Genomic DNA, 12252 nt, shown 5'->3' with positions numbered 1-12252 from the left:
TCATGGAGCTGGCGGTCCCTTTGCTGGGGATCTACTTTTGGGAGCTCCAACCGCAGGAGCTTCTACCGCCCCGACACGGGAGCTTAGACCGCCCCTGTATGTCTTTGGAGTGTGGGAGGAAACCGGATCACCCGGAGAAAACCCACGTGGTCACAGGGAGAACGTATAAGCTCCGTACAGACAGCATTCGTAGTCAGGAATGAACTTGGGTCTCTGGTGCTGTAAGCCAGCAACTCGATCACTGCGCCACAATTGTACAGAAATACTGATAAAAACAGGACAGGCAGTCCCTGAATTGCTTCAGCCCAAGTATTTGTGATGGATGACTTTTTGAATTGGCGTCTTATTATTTTTAATTTCAAAAAGAGGTAAAGCTGTTCTTAAGCTAATATCTATTGCCAACTGAGTTTGAATGATAATTTAAAAAAACTATTTTCACAAAATATGCTTCAAATCATATTTTAATTGGCACTGTTGTACAATCCATTTGCTTTCATTTCAGGTGAGCTCAAGCAAAGCAAAGGCAAAACCAAAAGCACAGGGCAGGCAGGGTCAGCCAACAATACAATCCATTTGCTTTCATTTCAAGTGAGGTCAAACAAAGCAAAGGCAAAGCAAAAGCACAGGGCAGGCCAAAAATGAACTCATTTAATTTCATTAAGGGCTATATGACAATAATGTCATTAAAATACAGGTTAACGCTAGTCCTGAGGATGCTTTGTACTCTCAATTCTCATTGTTTTCTTGGTTAGGTTGATTTCAGATATATCTTCCGTTTCATAATGATATCACAATTTGGCATTTGTGAGTTAGAGTTATAATGTGTACTAGACTAAGTGGGACCCGTTGGGTCCCAGGTTCACACGGGAGGGCTGGTTCCTCCAATGCAATATTCCACCTCTCCACCAATTCCAATATTGGTGGCCAGTGGGGGGGTTCTGGAGGGCTAGCATGGGTGTTGTGGGTCAAGTCAAGTCAGGCACAGTGAGTGCAGGGTCAACAATCCATTTCAATCCATTTCATGTCAAGTCAATCCATTTCAAGTCAAGTCAAGTCAAGCACAGGGCAGGCAGGGCCAGCCAACAATACAATCCATTTGCTTTCATTTCAGGTGAGCTCAAGCAAAGCAAAGGCAAAACCAAAAGCACAGGGCAGGCGGGGCCAGCCAACAATTCAATCCATTTGCTTTCATTTCAAGTGAGGTCAAACAAAGCAAAGGCAAATCAAAAGCACAGGGCAGGCCAAACAACTCATTTCATTTCATTAAGGGCTAACAAATCATTTATTGCAAGCACATTAAGGGTTAACAAATCATCATTCATTGTAAGCACATTGCTGGCTAACAAATCATTTATTACAAGCACATTAAGGGTTAACAAATCATTCATTGCAAGCACATTGCTGGCTAACAAATCATTTATTGCAAGCACATTAAGGGTTAACAAATCATCATTCATTGCAAGCACATTGCTGGATAACAAATCATTTATTGCAAGCAATTAAAGGGTTAACCACATAAAGCACATAACCACATAAAGCACATAACCACATAAAGGGTAGGCTCACAGTTCAGTAGACTCACAGTTCAGAGAGAAAGTGATCCCCAAGAGAAAGCGATTACCAAATGTCTTTTGAATAACGGGGGTGGAGGAGGGAGAGGTGGGGGAAGGAGGGAGATGGGGGGGGAGGAGGGAGAGGGGGGAAGGAGGAGGGGAGAGGAGGAGGGGGAAGGAGGAGGGGGAGGAGGAGGGGGAGAGGAGGGGGGGAGAGAGGAGGAGGGGGGAGAGGAGGAGGGGGGATGGGGAGGCGGGGAGAGGAGGTGGGAGAGGAGGAGTGGGGAGAGGAGGGGGGAGAGGAGGAGGGGAGAGAGGAGGAGGGGAGAGAGGAGATGGGGAGAGGGGGGAGAGAGCAGTGGGGGAGGGGGGTGATGGGGGGAAGAGAGGGGAGGAAGGGAGAGGCCAGGGGAGGAAGAGAGAGAAAGGGGGGAGAGAGAGAGGATGGGGGAGAGAGAGGAGGGGAGGAAAGGGGGGTGAGAGAGGGGGGAGGGTGGGAAGGGAGAGGGTGGGGAGAGTGGAAGGGGGGGGATGGGGGGTGGAAGAGAGGCTGGGGGGGGGGGAGAGAGGAGCCGACAGAGGAGCCAAGAGAAAGCGCAGAGAGAAAGTGATCCCCGAGAGAAAGCGATTACCAAACGTCTTTTGAATAACGGGGGTGGAGGAGGGAGAGGTTGGGGGAAGGAGGGAGATGGGGGAGGAGGAGGGAGAGGGGGGAAGGAGGAGGGGAGAGGAGGAGGGGGAAGGAGGAGGGGGAAAGGAGGGGGGAGAGGAGGGGGGGAGAGGAAGAGGGGGGAGAGGAGGAGGGGAGAGGGGGGAGAGAGCAGTGGGGGAGGGGGGTGAGAGGGCTGCGTCTTTTGAATAATGGGGGGGGGGAGAAGGGAGAGGTGGGGGGGGTAACGTCACTCGCAGCGCGCAGATCCAAGACTGCAGCACTCAGACGTCATCAGCCGAAGCCAGCCGGGTTTATTAAAAATGTTTTTTCAGATTTTTGAACATTTTGATTAATAACTCGAGAAATAAAGCATGAATTTTGCAGATAATGTGAATTCGGAGTCAACGGGATATATCTCTGCCGGAATATGTAAACATTTTACTGTTAGCTCGTTGTTTTTTCGAGAAGATGTGATTATACACACAGACACACATAAACACATACAAGATCAGAGTTGTATAATTATAGAGATCTGTCACAAGGCTGTTGAATCGTTGTTCCTGCTGGCTTGGAGCATGTACAGATGACTTAATGTCATTAATCTTGTGTCATCAAATCGGCGGCACGGTGACACAGTGGTAGAGTTGCTGCTTTACAGCCCCAGCGAGCCTGACTATGGATGCTGTCTGTATGGAGTTTGTACGTTCTCCCTGTGACCGCATCAGTTTGCCCTGGTTTCCTCCCACACTACAAAGACGTACAGGTTTGTAGGTTAATTGGGTTTGTTAAAAATTGTCCCTCGTGTGCAGGATAGAAGTATAGGGATCGCTGGACGGCGTGGACTAGGGCCTGTTTCCGTGCTTGATCTGTAAACTAAACTAATATCAAGGTTCCCCTTTAGGAACCTCCCCGCACCATTCAGACATGGTTGTCTCGGGAGACTGCAGGGTGGCTAATGTTGTGCCTCTTAAATAAAGAAGGATTGCAAAGAAAACCCTAGGAACTATAGACCAGTGAGCCGAACATCCATGCTAGTTACTGAAGAGGATTCTGAGGGATGAGATATACAGTGGCTTGCAAAAGTATTCATACCCCTTCAACTTTCCCACATTTTGTCACGTTACAACCACAAACGTAAATGTATTTTATTGGGATTTTATGTGATAGACCAGCACAAAGTGGCGCATAATTGTGAAGTGGAAGGAAAATGATACATGGTTTTCAAATTTCTTTACAAATAAAAAACTGAAAAGTGTGGCGTGCAAAGGTATTCAGCCCCCCTGAGTCAATACTTTGTAGAACCACCTTTCTCTGCAATTACAGCTGCAAGTCTTTTGGGGTATGTCTCTACCAGCTTTGCACATCTAGAGACTGAAATTTTTGCCCATTCTTCTTTGCAAAATAGCTCAAGCTCAGTCAGACTGGATGGAGAGCGTCTGTGAACAGCAATTTTCAAGTCTTGCCAGAGATTCTCAATTGGATTTAGGTCTGGACTTTGACTGGGCCATTCTAACACATTAATATGTTTTGATCTAAACCATTCCATTGTAGCTCTGGCTGTATGTTTAGGGCCGTTGTCCTGCTGGAAGGTGAACCTCCGCCCCAGTCTCAAGTCTTTTGCAGACTTCCAAGATTGGTTTTCTTCCAAGATTGCCCTGTATTTGGTTCCATCCATCTTCCCATCAACTCTGACCAGCTTCCCTGTCCCTGCTGAAGAAAAGCATCCCCACAGCATGATGCTGCCACCACCATGTTTCACAGTGGGGATGGTGTGTTCAGGGTGATGTGCAGTGTTAGTTTTCCGCCACACATAGCGTTTTGCATTTAGGCCAAAAACTTCAATTTTGGTCTCATCTGACCAGAGCACCTTCCTCCACATGTTTGCTGTCCCCCCCACATGGCTTGTGGCAAACTGCAAACTGGACTTCTTATGGCTTTTTTTCAACAATGGCTTTCTTCTCGCCTTCTTCCATAAAGGCCCGATTTGTGGAGTGCACGACTAATAGTTGTCCTGTGGACAGATTCTCCCACCTGAGCTGTGGATCTCTGCAGCTCCTCCAGAGTTACCATGGGCCTCTTGGCTGCTTCTCTGATCAATGCTCTCCTTGCCCGGCCTGTCAGTTTAGGTGGACGGCCATGTCTTGGTAGGTTTGCAGTTGTGCCATACTCATTCCATTTTTGGATGATGAATTGAACAGTGCTCCGTGAGATGTTCAAAGCTTGGGATATTTTTTTATAACCTAACCCTGCTTTAAACTTCTCCACAACTTTATCCCTGACCTGTCTGATGTGTTCATTGGGCTTCATGATGCTGTTTGTTCACTAATGTTCTCTAACAAACCTCTGAGGCCTTCACAGAACAGCTGTATTTATACTGAGATTAGATTACACAGGGGCAGCAGCCATGTCAGCAGCGCGTTAGTTTTTTCAACTTTTTTTTATTTTTTAGTATGTTTTAAAGTATGTGTTTGATGTTTCTCGGTGTGTCTTGTGTGGGGGGTGGTGTGGGGGGGGGGCAAGGGGGAAACCGCTTCGGTCGCCTCCTCCTGTGCAAAGCTGGTAATACCCCAAAAGACTTGAAGCTGTAATTGCAGAGAAAGGTGGTTCTACAAAGTATTGACTCAGGGGGGCTGAATACTTTTGCACGCCACACTTTTCAGTTTTTTATTTGTAAAGAAATTTGAAAACCATGTATCATTTTCCTTCCACTTCACAATTATGCACCACTTTGTGTTGGTCTATCACATAAAATCCCAATAAAATACATTTACGTTTGTGGTTGTAACGTGACAAAATGTGGAAAAGTTCAAGGGGTATGAATACTTTTGCAAGCCACTGTGTATGCATTTTGGATAGACAGAGGCTGATTAGGGATAGTCAACATGTTTTGTATATGGGAGATTGTGTTTTTTATGAATTTGAGTTTCATACAACATAGCTCGGTACTGCTAAGAACAGGTCCTTCGTCCCACATTGTTTATGTCGATCATGATGCCGAGTTAAACTGATCTCACCTGCCTGTACATCAGGGGTCGGCAACCTACGGCCCCCGGGCCCAAAACGGCACCTAACCCGAAATCATCCAGCCCGAAGGTGGATTACTTTCCCCGTAATCATCCGGCCCACGGAGCACCGAGCTCTGGTTGTACCGCATCCTGCACAAAGCCGCCGGCACGGGCGCGTACCTTCTGTGAACACATGATTTGATGCCTGCCATCCGGGGCGGGATCCATGTGTACACATGATAGATGTAGCCCGCCATCCCCTCACAGACATACGTCCTTGCCCCTATGCAGAACAAGGTTGCCGACCACTGCTGTACATGATCCATATCTTTATATTCCTGTACTTCCCTGTGCCTATACAAAAGTCTCTTAAACCCTACCATCATATCTGCCCCCACCACCACTCCTGGAGGTGCGTTCCAGGCCCCCTCCACGCCCCACACATCTCCATTGAATTTTCCCCTCTCACCTTGTAGCTACGCCCTCTAGTGTTGGACATTTCCACCCTGGAGAACATTTCTGATTATCTACCCTCTCTCTGCCTCTCATCATTTTAATCTTCTATCAAGTTCTTAACTATGAAGATAACTTCTATCAAGTCTCCCCTCAACCTCTGACGTTCCGGAGAAAACAATCCAAGTCTATCCAAAGACACAAAAGCTGGAGTAACTCAGCGGGACAGGCATCATCTCTGGAGAGAAGGAATGGGTGCTGCTTCGGGTCGAGACACTTCTTCAGACCTCGACCCGAAATGTCGCCCATTCCTTCTCTCCAGAGATGCTGCCTGTCCCTCTGAGTTACTCCAGCTTTTTGTGTCCATCTTCGGTTTAAACCAGCATCTGCAGTTCCTTCTTACCCAAGTCTATCCAACCCCTCCCTATAGCTGAAACCCTCCAATCTAGGCAGTGTTCTGGTAAAAATAATTCTTGAAGAAGTAACTGAGAAAGTTGATGAGGGCAAGGCTATACACATTGTCTATATGGACTTCAGAACGGCCATCGATAAGGTTCTGCATGGTAGGCTGCTCTGGAAGGTTAGATCTCATGGGATCCAGGGAGAGCTAGCTGCTTTGATACAGAATTAGCAACATGGAGGTGTCAAGGGGAGAGCGTTCACATCGCAGCCCTGTTTCCACCAATCTTTCCACCAGAAGCACAAGAAGCAACAAGACAGATACCATTGCATGCAGATGCCGAGAAGTGTGTTCAGCTCCAGCAGAACAACTTCTAATATTGTGTGTGGACTTGATAAGAAGAATAAGCTACATGGAAGGAAGCAGAGGATATTGGAGGAGGGTTGTTTTTTGGATTGGGGACCTGTGTGCCTCAGGAATCAGTACTGGGCTCATTGCTGTTTGTGGTTTATATCAACAATTTGGATGAGAATGTAGAAGGCATGATTAGTAAGTTTGCAGATGACACTAAAGTAGATGGTATCGTACATAGTGCAGATGGTTATCAGAAATTACAGCAGGATCTTGATCAGCTGGGTAAGTGGCCAGAGGAACGGTGAATGGATTTTAATGCAGATAAGGGTGAGGTATTGCATTTTGGGAAGTTAAACGAGGGCAGGAGCTTTACGATGAATGGAAGGGTTCGGGGGAGTGTTCGGGGGAGCAAGGCGATCTAAGAGTTTATAATTCCCTGAAAATGGCATCACAACTGGATAAGCTTTTGGCTCATTGGCCTTTATCAGTCATGGTATTGAGTACAGACATTGAGACATTATGTTGCAGTTACAGTAAGAAGTTGGTGAGACCGCAATGGAGTACTGTGGTCATTCCGCTATAGGATGTCATTAAACTGGAAAGAATGCAGAGATGATTTACGACAATATTGCCAGGACACGAGGGCCTGAGCTCCAGGGAGAAATTGGGCAAGCAAGGACATTAATGATTCAATGATACTTTGTTGACACATGTATCTAGGTACAGTAAAATGCTTTGTTTAGCATACACCCCAGCAGGTCCGGCCCTAGGCCGATTGGACCGAATTTTCCAAATTGGGCCCCGTGCCCAATGGGGGCCCCGCGTTAATTTTCTGTATTTCATATGGAAATACAAATTCGCTATGTTAAATAAAGATTTTTTTTAAAACCATCGCCATACAGATTTTTTTACAAAACGAACATGGATAACAAACGTGAGACAGAGGGGGGATTTTCAGTTTGCAAACCACTCGTTTTCAGTTAAGAGGTGGGTACAATTACTGTCAATACGAGCAACTCACGGAGCAGAGTCAGAATGAGAAACACTGCTCGGCTCTCACACACACACTCGTGGAGTGAACTGTCGATATAAACGTGGCTGGGGGAGAGGAGTGGGGGGGAGAGGGAGAGGGAGAGGGAGAGAGAGAGAATTGGAGAGAGAAGAGAGGAAGGGGGGAGAGAGAGAGGGGGATATTGGAGAGAAGAGAGAGAGAGAGAGAGAGAGGAAGGAGGGAGAGTTGTAGAGAGAGAGAGGGGGAGAGAGACAGGGGGGAGAGAGAGGGGGTGAAGAGAAGGGGGCAGGAGAGAGAGAGAGAGTTCTCCCTTCTGCCTCACCACCACTGTTGGCTGCCCTTTGTGAGGTGATTGGAGACCAAAACCAGTTACCTTTTAGATCTCCCTCTCACTACCTCCCTCCCCCTCCCCTTGCCTCCTTCTTTAGAAAGGGGGGTGAGAATGAGGGAAGGAAGGGGGGAGAGGGCAGAGGGGAGAGAGGAATGTGCCTTGCTTGGTGGAGAAGAGGGATGTGGGAACGCTGTACGCAGGTGGTGACTCACTCTCACACTGGGATCCCCCCCCCCCCCCCCCTGTCATTGCGCAGTCTATCTGACTCCCTGCATCCCCCCCCTCTATGGAGCGAAGGAAATATGCAACATTTCGGGTCGAAAGCCTTCTTTAGACCCGGCCCGAAACGTTGGCTATTTCCTTCGCTCCATAGATGCTGCCTCACACCTGCTCCCGCTGAGTTTCTCCAGCATTTTTGTCTACCTTCGATTTTCCAGCATCTACAGTTAATTCTTAGACGTTTTGCGGTGATGGCTGCATCTGCGGTTCCTTTCTGTTGGGAGGGGGGGGGGGAAGAGTCCGGGCCCGTGGTGGCTCCTGATAAGTGATGTGTTCCCTCCGCGGGTGCTGCCTTGCCCACTGAGTTCCTCCAGCACTCTGTGTTTTTTGTTTGGCTCTGAAGTTGAAGGTTGACCCCCCTGTGTCTACCTTCAACTCCCTGTCTGTGGTGGCTCAGCAGGACGGGCAGGGGCTCTGGGGAGAGGGTTGCGGTTCTGATCGAGTCCCTTCTTCAGACAATCACAAATACTCTCACCGACGAGAGTTCAGTTCAGTCTAAAGAAGGGTCTTTTCTCCAGAGTCGCTGCGCGTAACCTCAATTGATCCCTTGTTTGCGCTGACACAGGAGTAAGCTCCACCGCCCGCTGTGATGTTATCCATCACCCGCTGACCCACTCCGCTCTATGATCTTTGCTCTTGAGCTGGTCCCCTCACTGTTCAGACGGAGAGCACTGCCAGAGGTGAGCGGGCCGGCAGAAGGAGCTCAGATGGCAGTCGGTGCCGCTGTCCGGCGATGGAGGCCGCTCGTAGCCACACGAGCTGCTTCCCTCCCCGGCCACAATGCGGTGGCCCCGCGCCCGGAGCGCCGCGGCAGCGGTGAGTGAGTGTTACAGGCATGAACCCGACACCCTCCTTCTCAACGCTCCTTCCCTCCTCGCAACTTTACCCCTGGCTAAATTCCCCACACGCTGTGAAAGGAACTCTCCCCCGAATTGTCATGTAACTCACGACACGTGACTCAATCATAATTATTTATTTATATATGACTACGAAAACTTTTCCCAATTGGGCCCCGCACCTCCTAAGGCCGGCCCTGCACCCCAGTAACATCATGTAGCAGACCTCAGCTAGGCAGTACACAAGTGATGCTACGTTTTGGTGCCGACAAAGCTACAAAAGTTCACCAAACATTCCTATCTACTGCCTGCAGCCACATGTGGCAGCAGAACCCAGCAGCACGCTAGGGGCACTTTACAGCAGCAAATTAACCTGCAAACCAACACGTCTTTGACTGTGGGAGGAAACCAGAGCACCTAGACAAAACCCACGCAGTCACGGGCAATACATACAAACTCCATGCCAGAAGCACTATAGGTCAGGATTGAACCTGAGTCTCTGGCGCTGTGGGGCAACACCTCTACCATCTGTGTTGCCTACAATTCTCTTCCATAGTATGGAAAAGAATACTATAATTCAGTGTATTATGCCTAGTACGGGGAGAGTAGTGAAATCACATGGGTGTAAGATGCAGGTAGTTCATTTGAGTGCAAAATCGTGGTTTGTGACCCTCCTAGTTCCATGATGATTCTTTTAAAATAAGTGAAGCAAAGACGTCATTAAATGAACAACACCCATCGTTCATTGAACATAACAGCTATTCACAGAAAATAGACAATTGTAATTTAGGGGATTTTAGAACCACGAAACTGGAGTTTTAGATTAATCACTTTTCAGTGATAGAGGAAAGTACCAAGTTATGAACACTACACTCTTACTTCCTGTTTCCTGTTTAAACCTTTGCATCCAGCTTCCTGTTTAAACCTTCCATCCTTTATCTTTTGATCTGGTTTTAATAATGTGCTTCCTTGTTATTAGAGTCATACTGCATGGAAATGTTCCCGTTAGCTCATCTCATCCGTGCATCTATGATGTCGATTAAAGCTAGTCCCATTTATCTGCATTTGGCACATATCTCTCAATACCTTTTCTATTGATCTAAAAATTATCAAATTCAGTTTTTGATAGGCACAATGAACTGCAGGGACACAAAAGGCTGGAGTAACTCAGCGGCACAGGCACATCTCTGGAGAGAAGGAATAGGTGACATTTCCGGTTGAGACCCTTCTTCAGACTGGTTTGGGATAAGGGAAACGAGAGGTATAGATGATGATGTAGAGAGATAAAGAACAATGAATAAACGACATGCAAAGAAGTAACAATAATAAAGGAAACAGGTCATTGTTAGCAGTTTGTTGGGTGAAAACAAGAAGCTGGTGCGAATTGGGTGGGGGAGGGTTAGAGTGAGAGGGAATGCCGAGGCTACCTGAAGTGAGAGAAATCAATATTCATACGAACTGCAGAGCTGGTTTGAAGAAAAAGACACAAAGTGTTGAAGTAACTCAGGGGGTGAGGCAGTATCTCTGGAGAACATTAATAGGTGACGTTTTGTGTGGGGACTGAAGAAAGGTCCTGTCTTGAAATGTCACCTATTCATGTTCTCCAGAGATGCTGCTTGACCCACTGAGTTATTCCAACACTTTGCGTCCAGCTTTTGATAGAATTGGTAGAGAAACATAGAAAATAGGTGCAGGAGGAGGCCATTCGGCCCTTCGAGCCAGCACCGCCATTCATTGTGATCATGGCTGATCGTCCCCTATCAATAACCCGTGTCTGCCTTCTCCCAATATCCCTTGATTCCACTAGCCCTTAGAGCTCTATCTAACTCTCTCTTAAATCCATCCAGTGACTTGGCCTCCACTGCCCTCTGTGGCAGGGAATTCCATAAATTCACAACTCTCTGGGTGAAAAAGTTTTTTCTCACCAGTCTTAAATGACGTCCCCTTTATTCTAAGACTGTGGCCCCTGGTTCTAGACTCGCCCAACATTGGGAACATTTTTCCGGCATCTAGCTATTTAACAAGGGATCTTGTTTATTTAACAAGGGATCGTTCCTGCATCTCTGATTTAACAAGGGATAAATCCAATCGTCTAGTCATTTAAATGGTGGATGCAGTAAGGGGATGGTGCTACTACCCACTCTACCTGGAATTTCTGTTAAATCGGACTTTATAATGCTGGTCCCAGCACACTGATGCAATCATAAAGAAGGCACATCAGTGCCTCTACTTCCTGAGAAGATTACGGAAAGTCGGTATGTCAAGGAGGAGTCTCTCGAACTTCTACAGGTGCACAGTAGAGAGCATACTGACGGGTTGCATCGTGGTTTGGTTCGGTAACTTGAATATCCAGGAATGGAAAAGATTGCAGAAAGTTGTGACCACTGCCCAGTCCATCATCGGCTCTGACCTCCCCACCATCGAAGGGATCTATCGCAGTCGCTGCCTCAAAAAGGCTGCCAACATCATCAAGGACCCACACCATCCTGGCCACACACTCATCTCTCCGTTGCCATCGGGAAGAAGGTACAGGAGCTTGAAATCTGGAACATCCAGGTTCAGGAACAGCTTCTTCCCCACAGCCATCAGGTTATTAAACTCGCCATCAAACAAACTCTGAACAATAACAGCCTATTGCACTTTATCTGTTTATTTATTGTGTATATATATTCTATGGTATATAGACACACTGAACTTTTATCTCCTGTTCTGTATTATGTTTACATATTCTGTTGTGCTGCAGCAAGCAAGAATTTCATCTGGGAACATGACAATAAAACATTGTTGACTCTTGACTAAATGTTATTCCCTTTATCACTGCAGATGGCTCAATGTAATCGCATATTGTTTTTCCACTGACTAGTTAGTACACAACAACAAAATTTCATTGTAGCTCAGTACACATGACAATAAACTGAAATAAATAAATTAAACTTTGAAGCTCCGGGTGCTGAACTTCCTCCCGGTGTTTCTCATTCCCCATTCACAACAGACCGCAAAACGTCACTGTAAAAGACCAGCACTGTTCATATCTTGCTGGAAGTAGCATATGTTCACTGTTCATTCCAACGAGGTATCCCAGACCTGGACTCCTGTGGAGGAGAAATTTCTTCACTCGGGAAGTGCCGAATCTTTGGAACCGTTCATCCCAAATTGCTGTGGAGGCTCAGTAATTGAAAATGGAGATCAATGGATTTCTGGGAAGGGAATCTAGGGATAAGGGATAGGCAAGAAAATGGGGCTAGATGGAAGATCAGGTATGAACTTGAATTGTAGAGAAAGCTTGGAGATTTTTATTTTTCCAAACAGAAACTTTATTCAGATTAAAAAATATATACGAAACAAGATCAATGCAAAAGTTCTTCCAACATTCTCAA

The sequence above is a fragment of the Amblyraja radiata genome, chromosome 32 (genome assembly GCF_010909765.2).
Source record: "Amblyraja radiata isolate CabotCenter1 chromosome 32, sAmbRad1.1.pri, whole genome shotgun sequence".
Taxonomy (NCBI): Eukaryota; Metazoa; Chordata; class Chondrichthyes; order Rajiformes; family Rajidae; genus Amblyraja; species Amblyraja radiata.
The sequence above is the reverse complement of the archived record's forward strand: the minus strand, read 5'-3'. Positions refer to the sequence as shown.